At 45.9% G+C, this 17,219-nt stretch overlaps 1 protein-coding gene across 2 annotated transcripts in view; it reads right to left on the bottom strand.

The window, feature by feature from the left end:
* The window catches only part of MSANTD4 (Myb/SANT DNA binding domain containing 4 with coiled-coils), a 44,863-nt gene extending 44,465 nt beyond the window's left edge, over positions 1-398 (bottom strand). For both annotated transcript variants that reach the window (XM_075337443.1, XM_075337444.1), the window contains exon 1: positions 268-398. The gene's annotated coding sequence lies outside the window, so the exon portion shown is untranslated. The remainder of the gene's footprint in view (positions 1-267) is intronic.
* Between the last annotated feature and the right edge of the window lie 16,821 nt (positions 399-17,219).

The following is a 17,219-nucleotide window of genomic DNA, read 5'->3' as shown; positions in this document are numbered from 1 at the left end:
ACTACAGGTCAGTGTGATATTACTGCATGTAAACCTGCTACATCATCCACAAACCAGGCAGGTGCAAATGACAAATTGAGCTCTGCTACATCAGTATATAGATCACAGCCATGGTCCACTTTACACAGCTGTGCTCTGCATAGCAGACAAGATGGCGATGTGGAGCACAAGGAAAGAGCAAGAGGAGGCCAAGCTGTGAGCAGAGCACTGCAGAGCCCCACAGGGACACACAGCTCTGCAGGTTGCAGACATGCAAGTTGCTCTTACCTGCAGACCCAGTGCGCTGAGTAGTGTGAATCCCCCCTGGGCACAGACACAGCAAGGGATGCCCAGCCCCAGATAATAATAGCAGAGGGGGGTTACTGCCAGGCACAGGAGCTGGCGGACACAGGGAGAAGGAGGGGGGATCCACACAGCCACTGGGAAGAGGGGAGGAGGACAGGCTGCGGAGGAGGAGGAGGAGGAAGGGCAAGCTACTACAAGGAGGATGAGAAGGGCGAGGGGGATCAACCAGGCTGTGGGCACCGCAGACACAAAGAGGCGGCTGAGAAACCCTAATGATACTGTGATATTACACCGATGGCAGCTACGTACAGGATACTACGCCGCCGTCTGCGCCAAGTGCAGCTGTGCGAGTCCTGAGGAAGAGCATGGCTGCTGGACATGACCGGACATCTCCGCGCTGCCTTACGCCGGCTTCACACTTCCGACATTCACGGCTCAAGTACGGACCGGTTCCCGTATGAGGCTGGAGGCTTCGAAGTGTGAAGCCGGGCTTGTCTATAGATATAGGAGTATATCACCTCAGTATTTGTAGCCAAAACCAGGAGTGGAACAATCAGAGGAAAAGTATAATAGAAACTCGGGCTCCACTGCTGTATTTTATATCCCCTATAATAGAAACACTTTGTTTTTGATCCCGTTTTTCATGAGCTGAAATCAAAGATCTACGACTTTTTCTCTCAAATATTGTTCACAATTTGTCTACATCTGTGTTCTTGATCTCCTTGATTGGTTCTACTTTGTCGAGATAATCCATCCACCTCACAGGTGCGGCATATCAGGATGCTGATTACACAGCATGATTATTGCACAGGTGCGCCTTAGGCTGGCCACAATAAAAGGCCACTCTAAAATGTGCAGTTTTATCACAGCACAATGCCACAGATGTCACTGGTTTTGAGGGAGCGTGTAGGTGGCATGCTGACTGTAGGAATGTCCACCTGAGATGTTGCCCATGAATTGCATGTTCATTTCTCTACCATAAGCCGTCTCAGAGAATTTGGCAGTTTATTCAATCGGCCTCACACCCGTAGACCACGTGTAACCGCACCAACCCAAGACCTCCACATCCAGCATCTTCACCTCCAAGATCATCTGAGACCGGCCACACGGACAGCGGCTGCAACAGTCAGTGCATAACCAAGGAATTTCTGCACAAACCGTCAGAAACATGTCAGGAGTCCTCATCTGCTGCTCGTCGTCCTCATCGGGGTCTCCACCTGACTGCAGGTCATCATTGTACCTGACTGGAGTGTGTAAATGCTCACATTTGATGGCGTCTGCCACATCGGAGACATGTTCTCTTCATGGTTGAATCCCGGTTTTCACTGTACAGGGCAGATAGACTGTGTTAATGGTGTCGTATGGGTGAGCGGTTTGCTGATGTCATCGTGGTGAATGCAGTGGGCCATGATGGCGGTGGGGTTATGGTGGGATAGGGATATGGTTATCCCTATGGTTATGGTATATTGTGACAAGATCCTGAGGCCATTGTTGTGCCTCATCAACGACCATCACACCTCATGTTACAGCTGATAATGCACGGCCCCACGTTACAAGGATCAGTACACAGGTCCTGGAAGCTGAAAACATCCCAGGTCTTGCATAGCAGCATACTCACCATACATGTCACCCATTGAGTATGTGTGTCGCCCAGGGATAAGGGGGTACTCAGATCCGGGCCAAGGGGTCACTTCTGAAGGTATCACGGTGACGTGACCCGGTCTGTGATCCCAGGCACCACAACAAAAGGGGCATTATATACAGGGGAGATTTGGTAGTCTATGTTCCGTGACGCCACCTGTGGTGTGCGGTGAGGTAATGGAGCACCGCCGCTGCCGGTCACAGGATCCCGGGGATGGTAATGGGCAGCAAGGTGGTGATTTTCCCTCCATGGGTAGGGTGTTGATGTCCTGGGACCCTGGTGTGATGGATTGGGGAGTAACGGGTGCTGTCCACGGCTTGGACTGGGTGGTGCAGGAGTACTCACAGTATAAGGCAATAACTGACACGAGTCCAAGAATTAACTAAATTGCTGGTAACTGATGCCCACGGCTGCTGTGAGGACGGGTCCCACACCCGTGTGTGTAATTCGGGTGTTTTTCTCCTGCCTGGTGTCTGTGTCTGCTCCGTACACAGGAAGCGGCTGGCCTATTCCTGAGGCCCTCACTGCCACTTCTCCTAGCCCCACGCACGGGCTGCTTCCAGACCCCTCTCCTCCTGCAGACTCAGACTGACTGAAACTACACTCCGCTCTCCCCAAGCTCCTCTCTCCCCCTCCCATTTTCCTGAGGAGGGGTCGAGTGGGGCCTGATTGGCTGGTGTGTATTGGTGTGGGAAACTCCCCAAGGGAGAGTGAGCTCTGCACCATAAAGATGTATGCAGACCTCGGTGATACCCTGGTTTTGCCAGGACGGCACATATGCTTTGAATGCTCTAGATCTGCGTATATGACAGCGTGTTCAAGTTCCTGCTATTTAGCAACTTCACAGCCACTGAAGAGGAGCGCACCAACATCCCACAGGCCACAATTAACATCCTGATCAACTCTATAAAGGAGTTGTGCTACACTGTGTGAGGCAAATGGTGGTCACACCAGATACTGACTGGTTTTCTGACCCCCCCAGACCTTCTCAATTCTGTGAAACTGCACATTTTAGAGTGGCCTTTATTACGGACAGCCTAAGGCACACCTGTGCAATAATCATGGTGTCTAATCAGCATCTTGAAATGCTGCACCTGTGAGATGGACGGATTATCTCGGCAAAGGAGAAGCGCTCACTGACACAAATTTAAACAAATTTGAGAACAATTTTTGAGAAAGAAAGGCCTTTTATGTCCATAGAAAAAGTCAGCGAATGAAAAATGGTAGCAAAAACAAAGGTGTTGCATTTATATGTTTTTTTCAGTGTGTATATATATATATATATATATATATATATATATAAAATTATGTTGAAGATGTATATATGTACAAGCTCTTCTTGGTTCATATGAGTGTATAAAAAATCATCAGTGTTTTCATGCAGAAAACTGCAATTATTGGGTCAATTTGCAGGTTAATAGTATCAGAAAGGTGCCAAGCTGCTGTACTGAAAGTGCGGAACCCAGGAGAAAATTAACTCTATTTCTCCCAGAAGCTGCCGGCTTTTAGTCAAACCATTGTGCTGGTGTAGATACAGTACTGTGAGCGGCAGCTATAATCACACCCCAGCACTGACTGACAGCCGACTATGCAGTGCATCAGAGCAGAGCTGGCTGTCAATCCAAGTTCAGTGACAATCTTCACTTTGCTGCACTGTGTTACTTCTGACCTCACTGCATGTGTGTAGTGTAATTTTGAGAGCTGACTGTCAGTCATATCATGTCTCACACTGGTAACGCCTGCTTTCATATAAAATATTCTATGGAGGCATTTACATGCAGCAGGTGAAATAAGTATTGAACAAGTCACCAATTTCCTATGTAAATATATTTCTAAAGGGGCAATTGACAAGAATTAGTCACCAGATAACAGTAACAACCCATCCAATAAATGCAGGCAAAGAAATCAAATCATAGATGTCTATAAATAATGTTATATGTAATAATGAGTAATGACATTTGTTGATGATGATAGCCTCAAGATGCCTTCTGTGTGGAAAAACTAGTATGCATTGCTCAAGTGTGATTTTGGCCCATTCTTTCACACATACACTCTTCAAATCCTGAAGGTCCCGTGAGCTCCTTCTTTGAATTCTGAGCTTTAGTTGCTTCAATAAATTTTCCATTGGATTTAGCTCCGGTGATCGGCTCGGCCATTCTAGAAGTTTTATTGTCTTTCTCAGAAACCAGTTGACATTTTCCTTGACTGTGTGTTTGGGATCATTGTCTTGCTGAAATGTCCAAACTCATTTCATCTTCATCTTGGTAGATGGCAGAAAATTATTATCAAGTGAATCTCTCACCGGCACTAGAGGTTCCACATATTGAGGCCTCTGTCACACATCCGTGCCTCCGGTCCGAGTTTGCCATTTTTTGCACGTACCGGAGACACGTGCTTACGTTGAATCATTTATTTTCATGTTAAAAGCCGCACGTCAGTATTTTTGCACGGAGCGTGTGTACGTTCCGTGCATACGTGTGTCTGTTTAGAAAAAGCGTTGACATGTCCGTGTTGCTCCGGGATCACGTACTCACGGACCCATTACATCCTATGGGTCCGTGTTGACACGTACGTGATATGGATGATGTCCGTGTGCTATCCGTGCGGTCCGTGTCCGTGTGGCTCAAATCAAGTTTGTTACAATTTTAAATATTTGCAGGTGGCCAAGGTACCCTACAAAATCCAACATAAAAAAACTAAGGCCTCCGTGGATAATGGCATGGTTGTCGTATATATCCAAACACATTGGACATCCAAGTAAAAAGACCAACAGGTTAATTTATTGAGGATAATTATAAGAATGTGCTAATCAAATCCACCTGTGTGTCATTATTCCCAACAAATAATCATTAACTTAATTTGATGAAGATGTGAAAAACGGACAAGATACGGAAAGCATACGGAACACACACGCACAGAAAAACGCACACACGTACACACGTAACACACACGTAATGCACATGGACACTACACGGAGAGGAAAAACGAACTCCAAAAACGGAACACGGACTACAAAAACGGACATCGTCACACATACGTTTTTTTCACGTGAGTGTGGCAGAGGCCTGAGACAGTGTTGACCGACTGGGATAGCGTGTCTATCACAGCTTATGTATTGGTTTCAATAAAGGATAAGCACTCTACGTTGGTACCGAATGCCGCTAGTTTCTATTTTTGGACTATAGATTTTTAATAAAAATCTCTCTGTAGATTTGTCCATTCATCCTTCCTTCAATTACATGAAGTTTGCCAGTGCTGTATGTAGAACAGCCCCACACCTTGATGTTCCCACCTCCAAATCTCCCTGTTGTTGGAGTTTAAGGCCATGTGCCCACGGGAGCTGGTTTGTGTGGATTTTGCCATGGAAAACCTGCGGATTTTTCTGGATTTTCCAGATAAATCCGCAGGTTTTAGCATGTACAGTCACTCCCCATGTTATCCTATGGGGCATGGGGAGTGCTGTGTCCACGCTGCGGAAAGTGCGGCTGCCGAACATGCTGCGGATGTCTGCATCCGCAGGTATAATTGCATGTCAATTATTCATGCGGAATTGCCTGCGGATGTCCCGGCCCTCCGCTATGGAGATAGAGGCCGGGACGTCCGCAGGTAAGCCGCATGAATGTCCGCATGTTTCACGCAGCTATTCCGCTGTAATCTCGCAGCTAAAAATAGCTGCGGACGCCGGCGGGCAGCTGCGGGAAACATGCGCTCGTACCTGCGAATACATCCGCAGGTACGAGCGCCCGTGGGCACATAGCCTTAGGGGTGATTTGCATTTTTGGCCTCCAAACATGATGTGTATTATGGTATTCAAAGAGTTAAATTTTGGTCTCATCTGACCAGACTATATTCTCCCAGTATTTCACAGGCTTGTCTAAATGTTGTTGAGCAGACTTTAAATGCTCTTGAACCTGCTTTTTGTTCAGCAATGGAGTCTCGTGTGATGAGCATGCATACATGCCATGGAAGGGGAGTGCATTACGTATTATTTTCCTTGAAACAATTGTGGCTGCTGATTCCAGGTCTTTCTGTGGGACAACTCTTCTGATAATTCTTTTCAATCCACTATCTGAAATCTTTCTGGGAGCATCGGGTCGTGAACGATATATGTTGAAATTATGTTCTTTCCACTTTAAAATTATGGCCCCCAACAGTGCTCACTGGAACCTTCAGTTTAGAAATTCCTCTGTAACCAATGCCATCAGTATGTATTGCAAATGAGGTTGTGACGATCTTGAGACAGCTCACTGATTTTACCCATCATGAGATGTTTCTTGTGTGGCATCTTGGTAATGAGACACCTTTTTATAGGTCATCAGTTGAGCTAGCTGGTATAATGTTTCACTAAGTGGTAGGATTACTTTCTAATTACTAAAAGTAGGATTACTTTCTAATTACTAATAGATTTCATCTGGTGTCATGGCTTTCCACATCTTTGTGCGCCTCTCTTTCTTCAGGTATTTAATACTTTTTCCCTGTGTCATTTCTCATTACTACACATCACTAGATTTGTGGACATGTATGGTTAGATTGTTTTTGTCTGCATGGATTGGATGGTTTGTTATGGGAAACTATATGCGACTGGGTAAGGAATTGGCTAAAAGATAGGAAACAAAGAGTAGTTTTAAATGGTACATTCTCTAAATGGGCTGCAGTTAGCAGTGGGGGCCGCAGGGATCTGTGCTTGGACCGATTCTTTTTAATCTCTTTATTAATGACCTTGTGGATGGGATTGATAGTAAAGTGTCAGTCTTTGCTGATGACACCAAACTATGTAGGATATTAAAAACTGACCTGGATAGTACAATATTACAAAAAGATCTGGATAAGATGTCAGAATGGGCAGATACTTGGCAAATGAGATTTAATGTTGATAAATGTAAAGTAATGCACCTAGGACAGAGTAAATCCTATAGCTGCATATACATTAAATGGAAGTAAACTCGGGACTACAGAACAGGAGAAGGACTTGGGTATTCTCATTACAAATAAGCTGAGCAGCAGCACTCAATGTTTTTATAAAGATTTTAGTTACCCGGTGGCCGCGGGTAACCTCAGTGACAGCTCAGCTGATCGCGCTACTCACCTCAGTTGCTGCGTGGAGGTGATAGGAGCGGCGGTGAGTAGCGCGATCAGCTGAGCTGTCACTGAGGTTACCCGCGGCCACCGCTGGATCCAGTGACAGCGGGTAACCTCAGTGACAGCAGCTGATCGCGCGGCTGTCTTCATTACCTGCGTGGAGGTGACCGGAGCGGCGGTGTATTCTGCAGCTCCGGTCACCTCCATGCAGCAGCGCTGGAAGCGACGCTGGATCATCCTGGATTACGCCGGACAAGGAGGGCTTTTTGGGGCTGATTAAAGTGGTGAACCAGGGTATATGTTTGTGTTTTTATTTCTAATAAAGGATTTTTTCGGGTGTGTGTGTTTATTTACTGTAATTTACAGATTAATCATGGAGGGTGTCTCATAGACGCCTGACATGATTAATCTAGGACTTATTGGCAGCTATGGGCTGCCAATAACTCCTTATTACCCCGATTTGCCAACGCAACAGGGTAAATCGGGAAGAGCCGGGTACAGTCCCAGAACTGTCGCATATAATGTATGCGGCAATTCTGGGCGGCTGTTGGCTGATATTGTTAGGCTGGGGGGCTCCCCATAACGTGGAGCTCCCCATCCTGAGAATACCAGCCTTCAGCCGTATGGCTTTATCTGGCTGGTATTAAAATTGGGGGGAACCGCACGCCGTTTTTTTTAATTATTTAATTATTTATTTCACTACACAGTATAGACACACCCACCGGCTGCTGTGATTGGGTGCAGTGTGACACCTGTCACTCAGCGTGGGGGCGTGTCTCACTGTAACCAATCACAGGCGCCGGTGGGCGTGGAAAGCAGGGAATACGAGATTGTTTAATGGGCGGCCGGCTTTTTCAAAACAGTAAAAGCCGCCGGAGCAGTGTGAACGCCGTGCAGCGCCGGGGATCGGGGATCGGTGAGTATGAGAGAGGGCTGCTAACTTCAGTAACTTAGGAGATTAGCGGTCACCGGTGAGTCCTTCACTGTTGACCGCTAATCAGGGCGCGACACAGACAGAGCCGCAGCATGACCATGAAGTCGGGTGAAGTTCACCCGAGTTCATTCTGACAGTGCGGCTCTGTCTGTGTCTGCTGTCATCTGCCATTCAGCTCTGCTACATGGCTGTCTGTGTCTGCTGTTAGCGGCCATGTAGCAGAGCTGAACGGCAGATGACATAGTAAAAATGCATCCCTACACATTACACACGCTTGGCAAGTCAATGAATAAAAAAAAAAAAAAAAAGGTGTCCAATGCATACGTCACAGAACACATGATCTAAAGGATCGCACACAAAATTGACCAATTTAACATAGACTACTAACGCATGTGTGACAGCAAATGAATGACCTACGTGAAATCTCATAAGATCCCATATGCAACCTGGGCGTGTCACATCGCAAATGCGATTGTACAACTAATTGCAACGTGTAAAGTGGGCTTAAGGGACCAAATGTAGACCTGGTGGAGGAAGGTTGAACTAGATGGACCTAGGTCTTTTTTCAACCTAAGTAACTATGTAACTATGTTATCGAGATCTGGTGAGAAATTAATGTCAATAGCACCTTTAGAAATATTTTGGTTAGAAAATTGTGACAAGTTCAATATTTATTTCGCCTGTTGTATTAAGGAAAATTTCTCTGGCATAAGACATCGAATCGCAGATATCACGGTATAATTTTATTCAGCTTTCTATGACCTACATGCCCAAATAGATGGCTTAGGAAAGTTTATTCTACTGACAGATATCTTTTAAAGAAACATTCCCTACAAAACTTTTATTCCCTAAACCTTTCTAAATATATTGTAGATCCAAAGAGGACTGGAACAGCACTGGAAATCGAGGAAGATGGCGATGCATAATTATTTTAACACAAATATACTACACATATTTAAAAACCTAAATTTTAAACCAGAGATATGGTCAGCACCAGAGACCATGGTCCTACAGTAAATTGGGGAGCTCCCAATGGAGTATGTAAATAATTAATTAGAGACACACCTGTGGATGTATTTTAATGCACACCTGAAACACATTGCATCTTTGTGTAGTATCATGAGAAAGTTAGGAGAAATCAGCCAAGATCTCAGGAAGAGAATTGTGGACTTGCACAAGTCTGGTTCATCCTCGGGTGCAATTTCCAGATACCTGCAGGTGCTTCATTCATCTGTACAAATATTTATTCGCAAGTACAAACAAGATGGGACTGTCCAGCCATCATACTGCTCAGGAAGGAGACGGGTTTTGTGTATCAGAAATGAACGTGGTTTGGTCAGACATGTGCATATCAAGCAAAAGACCTTGTGAAGATGCTGGCGGAAGCTGGTAAGATTGGGTCATTAGCCACAGTGAAACAACTACTGTATCAACATGGGCTGAAAGGCCACTCTGCCAGGAAGAAACCATTACTCCAAAAGAAACATAAAAAATGTGTCCCGATGTGTATCAGTAGACCCGACGCACATTTCAAGTGGGCTTCTTTGGGGGGCTAAACACAAAATGCACATGGGGTCTACTGACATATTGGGTCACACTGAGGCACTATACCCTATGGATAAGCACTTGTCACTTTATCATGATGATGCCTTCTTTCACTTTTACTATCTTTAAACTATATGTCATATTGATAACATTACTATACTCATGCTTTGGATCCTGTTATTATCATCATTGTTATTATTATCGGCCCTTTTTTCTAGATGCGAATATTACAGTCTTACCTATTGGCGTCACCTAGTGGCCATATTCTAGTACTACCTTTGATCATTTGAACTGAATAGTACTGTGTATATTTTGATATGCAATCATCTATTGATTGAGAGAGAGAGAGAGATAGAGAGAGAGAGGCTCAGTGGTTAGCACTGCAGTGTTGGAGGGCTGGGGTTCTGGGTTCAAATCCCATCGAGGACAACATCTGCAAAGAGTTTGTATATTCTCCCCGTGTTTGCGTGGGTTTCCTCCGGGTTGTCTGGTTTCCACCCACACTCCATAGACATACAGATAGGGAATTTAGATTGTGAGCCCCAATGGGGACGGTGTTGCTGATGTATAAAAAGCGCTGTGGAATTAATAGCGCTATGTATGTGAATAAATATTATTATAGATAGACTTTTTCTGGGTTTATCCACTTCATTTTTTTTCTTATATACATATTTCAAAAGATTTATGGAATACAAATGTTGTTGTGAATGTAGAAGTTACACTAAATAGCAACACACCTCGCTATATTCTCACATGTGATCAATTTTTTTTTTTAGTGAGGTTGTTTTAGTAGAAAGTTTGTAAACTTTCAATCTGCACTTTGTGAAAGCCATTTTCCACTTTATGAAAAGTTGGCTGCATGCCCATGATCAGGGTTCACAGCGTTTTGGACTATGGCAATGTATTTTTGCCGCTTCGAAAACACTGCATTGTACAGTGCAAGCACAGTGGATGGGGTTTATAGAAATCTCATGCACACTCTGCTTCTTTTCTCCGCAGTATAAACTGACATTTGTCCTGGCTTCCCGAGCATGTCAATTTATGCTTGCGGACACCCGAGTGTTCTCAGCGGGAGAACACAGTGTAAATCCACTGTGCACAGAATACTGATAGTGGGCACGGACGCTGCGTTCTACCTCAGAGAAGACTAGAACGTAATGTAGTGCCCCTGAGCCACTCAGGGCACTACAAGGAACTGCATCCTCTTGGGGATGCAGGACCTACCCCCTGGGACCTGGAGTACCAGTGTCAATCCCACCAAAGCATAACCAAAATCCTAGTTCTCCTCTCCACACCAGGCATAGAGGGTTAGCTATGAAAGGGGATAGTCGCCTAGAGGTAGGAACGAGTCCCGGGATTAGCCAGCCTGGTGGGAGGGGACAGAGAGTCGGTGGCACACAGTGAGGTGTGCGGACGTGCCTGATCTGGGTCTGTGCAACAGTGACCCGGGGGCACGGGAGAGAGGTCGCCAGGGCAGGTACGGATAGATACCACTGGGAGCGGAGCACGCATGGGGCACAGGGCCCTACATCAGGTGCCAGTTTCACACGACTTGATAATCACCTGCACGGTGAGGACACCTTCATGGACTTCACCGAACCAAATAATCCGGGGGCATCAGCAGTAAATTAGGATTGGGGTTCGGACACTCAGCTCCCCACAGGGTCCGCACTGCCCGCCGTACGGAGAAGGAGACTGTAACTCCCAAAAGGGACTGTCGGGCCCCAAACTCTCCACGCTACGGGGACCCAACCAACAGAGAGTGCCGGGGACAGAGCAACCTGGGTCACTACATTGGCACTGATACTCCACGGGACCTGAACCAGTAATCCAAGGGCCTGAGTGAGTAGAGACTGTTCAAGACAACCTGGCATGGTCTCCGTTATTATTCCTCATCATCTCCCAGGCACGGCCCTACATTGCTGCTACCACCACCAGCTCTGGGAGTACCCACATTCAGCAGTGGTGGTTCTACACCTTTAACCGCAACTAGCAGGTGGCGTCACGTACACTAACTTTCACCCCTACTGTAAATACCCCCTTTTTACAAAAGAAGCCCCAGGGCACCGGACCGGGCAACGGCCACCGGAGTGACATTCCCATTTGCAACCGCCCGGGACCGAGTACCCCCTTCCCTGGGTGCGAGATTAGCATCTCCTGATCATTGGGAACGTACCCTTAAGGGGGATTTACACGCTACGATATCGTTAATGTTTTATCGTCGGGGTCACGTTGTTAGTGACGCACATCCGGCGTCATTAACGATATCGCAGCGTGTGACACTTTTGTGCGACCTAAAACGATTGCAAAAGCGGCCAAAATCGTTTGCCGCGGAGAGGTTGTCCTAAAACAAAAAATCGTTTACCTCTCATTAGCGATGTTGTTTGTCGTTCCTACGGCAGCACACATGGCTGTGTGTCACACCACAGGAGCAAGGAACATATCCTTACCTGCCTCCACCGGCTATGCGGAAGGAAGGAGGTGGGTGGGATGTTACGTCCCGCTCATCTCCGCCCCTCCACTTCTATTGGACGCCTGCCATGTGACGTCGCTGTGACGCCGCACGACCTGCCCCCTTAGAAAGGAGGCGGATCGCTGGCCAGAGTGACGTCGCAGATCAGGTAAGTCCGTGTGACGGAGGTGCGCGATTTTGTGCTCGACGAGCAGCGATATGCCCATGTCGCACAAACGATTGGGGCGGGTACGCACGCTAGTGATATCGGCACTGATACCGTAGCGTGTAAAGCCCCCTTTATACTTGCAAAATAACTAAAAGATGAGCACTGACCTCTCTCTTGACCAGCGGGTGCAGGTCTGGGTGCATATTTACGCTTATAACTGAGGTGGGATTATATAAATTACACATAGTACTAACTCATTAGTAATATTATGGGAAAATATGCTTTATTAAAGGGATCCTGTCAGATGTAATATGTACCCAGAACCATAAGCAGTTCTGGGTGCATATTGCTAATCCCTGCCTAACTGTCCCTGTATATGTACCGCCCCGGTGTTGGTCGGGCTGCTCGGATCTGGGATCGTGGTGGCTCGAGAGGGCCTGGACCCGGGTTGGCGGACACTTTGATATTTAAAAAGGGGGTATTTACAGGGGAGAAGTTTGTGACGCCACCTGTGGGTTGCAGTAATGGGAGTACCGCCGCTGCTGTAAGGAGTACCGGGGCAAATGGAGTTAAGCAGCCTGATGTTAGTCCCTCCACAGGTAGGGATGACCCTGGGCTCAGGGGTGTTGGTGTTTATTCGGGAGCGCAGGGTGCAGGGAAGCAGGGTACTCACCGTTGGTAGTGGTGGTACAGGATGAGGATTATAAAGTAGACTCACACGCTGCAATTAAACCAAGTCCTCTGTGTGCCACAGTCACTGCGGGGAACCCGTCTAGGTTTCTGCTCCCACTGGTGTCACTTGATAGTCCGGAACCCACCTCCGTGCATAATTTAGTTGTCTGTTTGTGGCCCCTAAGCTTGAAGCTGTTAGGGCCCCGCTACCCTGGTGAGGTGTAGCTGTGCTCTTAGAAGCTGGCACTTGGGACTTTAGTGGGCTGCTTTTGGCTGGAAAACCCTTTCCTCCACGTTGTGCTGATGCCCCCAATCTCTGAGCTCTGTGGAATGGTCGCTGAAGGTCTCCTTTCTCTGCAGGTTAATTGCCAAGACGTTGAATCGGCTCCTAACTTAGGGTCCTGTACCCCGTCGTGCTCGGTACCGGTCAGTTTCTTTTGGGTTTACTGGTGCTGACAGTCCTCCTAGACTATGTCCGTCGCACCTTTTCCAATGTCACTGTCACTGATCCCCGACTCCTCTGGTCCCGGACCACCGCCTGCGACCCAACCATGGTCTAGATCCCCGGGAGCACACACTCCCCAACTCCTCACTGTTTGAGGGCTCTCACTCCTCAACTGAACTGAACTCAAACTCTCTCCACTTCCCTCCCACCAGTCTGCCTGACCCCTAGGTGGGTGGCAATATTCTAGCTAGACCAACTCACTGGTGTGTCTGACAGGTCGTGATGTGAGGTGTTGATTGGGATTTGTGGTGCTGTTAGCAGTGACACCGGTTTCTTAGGAACCTGGAACCATGAGGGGTAGGCCCTGCACCCTGGGTAAGGATGCAGTACTCTGTGGCACCCTGATGTACTCTGGGGCGCCACATATATACTAGCATAGATAAAGAGATCTTTAGAAAAAGTATTTCTAAAGATCCTTTATGATATGCTAATGAGTGCAGGGACTAGTCGCAAGGGCATTAGTTCTTGTGCTCATTCCGCCCTCAGCATGGCAGCACACCCACAGGGGTGTACTAACATGCTATTCAATGCAGCATGACCAGCGGTGACACACGTACCTGTGTATGCTGTCACCGCTGATCCAAAGTCTTGACACTTCCGGTCATGTACACCACACCTCTCTGAAACCGAGACGCGTACACCCGGCTTCAAACTGTGCATGACCGCAAGTGCCGGGACTTCACATCAGCGACACAGCGACACCGGTATGCACGTCACCGCTTGTGATGCTTCCTTGAATAGCATGTTAACACTCCTCTGTGGGTGTGCTAACATGCTAAGAGGGTGGAATCAGCGCAGTAACTAACGCCGTTGCGACTAGTCTCTGAGCTCATTAGCATATCATAAAGGATCTTTGGAAATACTTTTTCTAAAGATCTCTTTATCTATGTTACTAGATACAGGGACGGTTAGGCAGGGATTAGCAATATACACCCAGAACTGCTCGTGGTACTGGGTGCACATTGCACCTGACAGGTTCCCTTTAATAAAACATATTTTCCCACAATATTGCTGATGAGTTAGTACTATGTGTAATATATATAATCCCACCTCAGCTATAAGTGTAAAAGAGCAAAATGATATCCCTCTTAAATGAAAACTTTTTTTTCCCCAATAAATCAATAGTACAAAGATAAGAAACTTTGTAAAATGTCTTATTAAAGTGCCTCTTTCCCCACCTCTGTATTTTGTGCCTACCTGCACTGATCATTCACTCACTGACAAAGCCATACACATTTACACCATGTTGCCCATTATAGTTGTTCAACCTGGCCGTACATGATGAGACACTGGGAAACAAAAGAATAATCTTTCCAGGAATTTTCTTTTAACTTCAGTTTCTTCATGGACAACACATCTTTGAAAAACAGCTCTGTAGTTCCACTTTCAGTCAATGAAACCAAATACTGTGTACTTAATTTCAAACAATGGAAGTCTGTGATCTAAAACAATGGTTCTGTAGGCTGGAGCCAATTTGCCTGTGGAATGCTGAGCATTGGGGGCCTTGAGGTCTAAGCACTAATGTGCAAGGACAAGGAGGTCTGTTGTGACAATGGCATGGCTTGGGTACCTTCAGTCCGAATGGAGTCAGGTGCGTGCCTGCTATGCTGAGCTGTCAGAGCGGCAGAACAGTGGACACGCTGAGGAGACTGTAGCAGCCTGGGAACGAGGAGAAGTGAATATGTATTTATCACGATGGCCAGAGGACTATGGGGGTTGCATAAAAGTATATGGGGGCTGCATATTACTATATGTTGGTGCACAATACTATATGGGGGCACACAATATGGGGTTGCACTATATGGGGCTGCATACTTCTATATGGTGGTTGCATAAAAGTATATGGGGGCTGCATCTTACTATATGTTGGCCCACAATACTATATGGGAGCGCACAATATGGGGGTGCACTATATGAGGGCTGCATATTTGTATATGGAGGAATATAAGGGGTACATACTACTACATGAAGGAATATAAGGGGTGTATACTACTATATAGAGAAATATCAGGGGTGTATAATAATATATGGAGGAATGTCAGGGGTGAATGCTACTATATGGAGAAATATAAGGGGTGCATAATAGTATATGGAGGAATATAAGGGGTGTATACTACTATATGGAGAAATATAAGGGGTGCACAATACTATATGGTGGAAAATAAGGGGTGTGTACTACTATATGGAGAAATATAAGGGGTGCATAATACTATACGGAGGAATATAAGTGGTGCATAATACTATAGGAATATAAGTGGTGCATAATACTATTTTGAGGAATATAAGAGCTGCATAACACTATATGGGGGCTGCATACTACTATATTGGGGTTGCATACTACTATATGGGGGCTGCATATTACTATAAGGGGGCTGCATAATGCTATATGGTGGCTGCATAATACTATATGGTGGAATATGGGGCTGCATACTGCCATATGGAGGAATTTAAGGGGTGCATAATAATATATAGAGGAATATAAGGGGTGCATAATACTATATGGAGGAAAATAAGGGGTGCATGATATCGGGAATATGGAGGAATATGGGGACTGCATAACACTATATGGGGGCTGCATACTACTATATTGGGGTTGCATACTACTATATGGGGGCTGCATAATGCTATATGGTGGCTGCATAATACTATATGGGGAAATATGGGGCTGCATACTATATGGAGGAATATAGGATCTGCATAATACTATATGGAGGAATATTAGGCCTGCATAATACTATATGAAGGAATATGTGGGCTGAATTATATTATATGGTGGAATATGGGGTGCATTATAATACATGAAGGACTATGAGGATTGCATTAATATGAAGGACTATGGGGTACATTATAATAAATGTATAATATGGGGAGTGCATTATAATATATGGAGGACTATGAGGTGTGCATTATAATATATGGATAACTATGGGGAGTGCATTATAATATATGAACGACTATGGGGTGTGCATTATAATATATGAATAACTATGAGCAGTGCATTATAATGTATGAAGTACTAGGGGGTGCATTAAACTATATGAAGGACTATAGAGGAGCATTATAATACATGGAGAACTATGAGATGCATTGGACGATATGGAGGACTATGTGGGACCCATTATACTTTATGGAGGACTATGGGCGAGCACGTTATACTATATGGAGGACTATGTGGGGCCCATTATACTATATGGATGGCTTTGTGGGGCCCATTATATTATTTGTAGGGCTATGAGGGAGCCTTAATAACTTTATCTACAGTTATTTGAGGGCCATTATACTGTATGCAAGCACAGATACAGTGTGAATGTTTGTGTGGGGTCCGTCATACTGCGTGGAGGGCTGTGTGTGGGCCATTATACTATTTGGAGGGATAGTAGGGGCCATAATACTATATGTAAGCCCATTACAATGCATGGAGAGCTGTGTGGGGGTCACAGTTGGGGATCTTACTGTGTCAGGGTCACCATTTATTGCCAGGGTAGTTGAAGTGGGTACAGTAGGGTCATCATACCCTGCTTGTGGAGGGTACTGTGGGGGTATCATACAGTGTTTGTGGGGAAGTTTTGTTGCCATCATAGTTTATGGGTGCAATGAAAGGGGAATCTAGGGGCTTCAATAGGAGAAAAATTACTTTGTAATAAGGGCTGTAAAGTTGTGAAGTATGCTTCTGTGACTCAGGCGAATATCATTATCTTTTTTTTCGGGGGGAGGGGTACATTTAGAAATTTTGCTATAGGGCCCAATGATTACTTTGTACGCCCCTGTATATTAGACAGCCTTAGGGCTCGTGCAGACGACCGTATTTTTAGTCCAAGTGCAGCAATCCAACAAAACGTCAAATCGCACTCAAACCAAGGTTATTCAATGAGGTGGTGAAGGTGTGTGATTTTTTTTCCTTGGACCAGGTGGTCTGAGAAAAGAGATTGCGAAATG

Source organism: Anomaloglossus baeobatrachus, chromosome 2 (genome assembly GCF_048569485.1).
Source record: "Anomaloglossus baeobatrachus isolate aAnoBae1 chromosome 2, aAnoBae1.hap1, whole genome shotgun sequence".
Taxonomy (NCBI): Eukaryota; Metazoa; Chordata; class Amphibia; order Anura; family Aromobatidae; genus Anomaloglossus; species Anomaloglossus baeobatrachus.
The sequence above is the reverse complement of the archived record's forward strand: the minus strand, read 5'-3'. Positions and strand labels throughout refer to the sequence as shown.